We start from the raw sequence: 4,313 nt of genomic DNA on the forward strand, positions 1-4,313 counted from the left end.
GCTTGAAAATATACATGCGCTTTCACAAGGCTGAGGCATGGATATGTGTGTAGATTTTCAAATAATTTGGTTAACAGGGCATTTGCCTATTACAATGAACCCTACATGGCGTGGTAGACAGGTTTTCTATTATGAGACTCATTTTTTGTGTCAAACTAATGTATAAATGTTTTTTTTTGATTTTTTTTTTAACTGGTATTTTTTAAATTAATCCCAAATCAATTTTCATAAACCCGTTAATTTATGAATTAAATTTTGGTATTATTATAAATTAATAAAAATGATGATAAATTTAATTTTAAAATTTTGACGTAAAAATAACTCTATTTGCGAATTTTTTTTTGCGAAAAGGTATTTGGGTAAAGGTATTGTGCTGGTTAAGAATGCCTCACGGGTAATTAAAGAATGGGATGCTTCCATCAACAATACAAAGAATATGCTCAGATACTTAATAGATTTGACGCCTACAAGAGACATTGGTAAAAGGTATTCAATAGCTTAATTGAAAAGTAACGATAGAATGACATTGTGACTTGACCTCGCTTTACCTCTCCGATGTGGTCTGTATAATACACAAGTAACGTTTGAAAAGTATTGTCAATTTAAAATAGTTGGCAAGGTTTTTGTTTTTGATAAGAATTGCACAATGAACGTACGTCATGAATTCCCCCTCTCATTCGTCTTAGTTTTTAACGATGCTCCTTATTTCTAGTTGAAAATGCTTATTTTTTAATTTAATTGTGATGAAAAGTCAAAAGTCTAACATAATAGAACAAGGTATTTTGGAGGGGGTAGCTAACATCATATACGGGATAATTTCCATTCGTCTTAGTTTTTAACGATGCTCCTTATTTATAGTTGAAAATGCTTATTTTTTAATTTAGTTGGGAATTAAAAGTCAAACCCTAACATAAAGAACAAGTTATTTTGGAGGGGGTAGCTAACTTAATATACGGGATAATTTCCATTCGTTTTACTTTTTAACGATGCTCCTTATTTCTAGTCGAAAATGCTTATTTTTTAATTTAATTCGGAATGAAAAGTCAAAGTCTAACATAAAGAACAAGCTATTTTTGGAGGGGGTAGCTAACTTCATATACGGGATAATTTCCATTCGTCTTAGTTTTTAACGATGTTCCTTATTTCTAGTTGAAAATGCTTATTTTTTAATTTAGTTGGGAATGAAAAGTCAAACTCTAACATACAGAACAAGGTATTTTGGGCCGTAAGCATATTTTGTCATTTTAAGATACGTGCAAAAAAAAAAAAGTTGAATAATTTCGAAGTTTAAAAAAAAAAATAGTTTGTTTTTATGAAAAAAAAAATATTTAATTAGAACCATAAGTCCTCATTATTATGAGTATCCGAAACTGGATTTAAGTTTCACATTTGAACCAGAGAATTGACCTAACTTTCACATTTGATGTTAGAGCCGTAAGCATATTTTGTCATTTTAAGATACGTACAAAAAAAAATAAAGTTGAATAATTTCGAAGTTTAAAAAAAATAGTTTGTTTTTATGAGAAAAAAAATATTGAATTAGAACCATCAGTCCTCATTATTATGATTAACCAAAACTGGACTTAAGTTTCACATCCAATCACCGAGTACAATTGTTAGATACGTAAGCATATTTTGTCATTTTAATAGACGTACAAAAAAAAATATAAATTTTAATAATTTCTAATTTTAAAAAAAAAAAAGTTTGTTTTTATGAAAAAAAAATATTGAATTAGAACCATCAGTCCTAATTATTATGAGTATCCAAAACTGGACTTAAGTTTCACATTTGAACCAGAGAATTGACCTAAGTTTCACATTTGATGTTAGATCCGTAAAAAGTTTCTATTTCAACTCATTAACACGGGTTTTTCCACATTTGAACCAGAGAATAGACCTAAGTTTCACATTTGAACGAGAGAATTGTATTTTGCATAATATGTAACTGTGACAAGCTAAACCATGACAAAACACTATTGGAATCAAGAAAATATCTGAATGCATTTAAAGTATAGTATGAATGGCTTGCAAAAAACACGAAAATACTACTACTAGTAACAACTCACTGCAGTACAAAACCATCTGATGTCATCACGGCTATGTTTGATCAAGAAAATATCTGAATGCATTTTAGGTATAGTATGAATGGCTGGCGAAAAACACGAAAATACTACTACTAGTAACAACTCACTGCAATACAAAACCATCTGATGTAGTCACGGGTATGTTTGATCAAGAAAATATCTGAATGCATTTAAGGTATAGCATGAATGGCTTGCAAAAAACACGAAAATACTACTACTAGTAACATCTCACTAAAAACAAAAAAAAATTTTTAAACACGAAAAACGGGTTTTAATTTTCTAACAAGCAGTGAACTACAAAACAATTAATTATGCACAAAAGCTCCGAATATTTCGGCCCCACATCCGGGAGCCTTTCTCAACGGAAAAAAAAATAAATAAATAAATAAAAAAAAAAAAACAACTTAAATTACATTACAATAAAACATACTAAACACATAAAGAGAACAAAAAGCAAAAACGAAAGAAAAATATAAATAAATAAGAACAAAACTCACATATTAATTAAACACTTCCATGCACTGAATGTCTTTCAACTGGCCTCCTCTCAGTATATAAATGGAAATATATTAAATAAACACTTCCATGTACTGAATGTTTTATCAAGAAAATATCTGAATGCATTTAAGGTATAGTATGAATGGCTTGCAAAAAACACGAAAATAATGGCTTGCAAAAAACACGAAAATACTACTCTGATGTAGTCACGGCTATGTTTTATCAAGAAAATATCTGAATGCATTTAAGGTATATTATGAATGGCTTGCAAAAACACGAAAATACTACTACTAGTAACAACTCACTGCACTACAAGACCATCTGATGTAGTCACGGCTATGTTTGATCAAGAAAATATCTGAATGTATTTAAGGCATAGTCTGAATGGCTTGCAAAAAAAAAACACGAAAATACTACTACTAGTAACAACTCACTTCACTACACCTAGAGTGGCGCGCCACTCTAAGTGAACCTATATCAACCCCAAATTGCGGATATCTCTCTCACTAAGGCTCGCATTGTGTGTCATGTATGTGTATGTCTCGTCTCTATGCGTGTGCCATCACAGAGATGAAATAGACACGTCACTTTTTGCACTCTGTAGGAATCCGTGGTGGATCCCCGCTTGTTTGGAAAGTTTTCGTGTTTTTTGACATAGTCGTGATCACATCAGATGGTTTTGTAGTGAAATGAGTTGTTACTAGTGTTACTAGTAGTAGTATTTTAGTGTTTTTTGCAAGCCTTTCATGCTATACCTTAAATTCATTCAGATATTTTCTTGATTAAACATAGCCGTGACTACATCAGATGGTTTTGTAGTGCAGTGAGTTGTTACTAGTAGTAGTAGTATTTTCGTGTTTTTTGACATAGTCATGATCACATCAGATGGTTTTGTAGTGAAGTGAGTTGTTACTAGTAGTAGTATTTTCGTGTTTTTTTTTTTGCAAGCCATTCATACTATGCTTTAAATGCATTCAGATATTTTCTTGATCAAATATAGCCGTGACTACATGAGATGGTTTTGTAGTGCAGTGAGTTGTTACTAGTAGTAGTATTTTCGTGTTTTTTGCAAGCCATTCATACTATACCTTAAATGCATTCAGATATTTTCTTGATTAAACATAGCCGTTAATACATCAGATGGTTTTTTAGTGTAGTTAGTTGTTAATAGTAGTAGTATTTTCTTTTTTTTTTCAATCGATTATTTTCGTGTTTTTTGCAAGCCATTCATAATATACCTTAAATTCATTCAGATATTTTCTTGATAAGACATAGCCGTGTCTACATCAGATGGTTTTGTAGTGCAGTGAGTTGTTACTAGTAGTATTATTTTCGTGTTTTTGCAAGCCATTCATACTATACCTTAAATGCATTCAGATATTTTCTTGATAAAACATAGCCGTGACTACATCAGATGGTTTTGTAGTGCAGTGAGTTCTTACTAGTAGTAGTATTTTCGTGTTTTTTGCAAGCCATTCATACTATACCTTAAATGCATTCAGATATTTTCTTGATAATATATAGCCGTGACTATATCAGATGGTTTTGTAGTGCAGTTAGGTGTTAATAATTGTATTATTTTCGTGTTTTTTGTAAGCCATTCATGATAGACCTTAAGTGCTTTCAGATATTTTCTTGATTTAACCTAGACGTGATTGCCTCAGATGGTTTTTTATTGCAGTGAGTTGTTACTAGTGGAAGTATTTTCGTGTTTTTTGACATAGTCGTGAT

Source organism: Artemia sp. Qi Xiang Cuo, chromosome 3 (assembly GCF_049724085.1).
Source record: "Artemia sp. Qi Xiang Cuo chromosome 3, ASM4972408v1, whole genome shotgun sequence".
Taxonomy (NCBI): Eukaryota; Metazoa; Arthropoda; class Branchiopoda; order Anostraca; family Artemiidae; genus Artemia; species Artemia sp. Qi Xiang Cuo.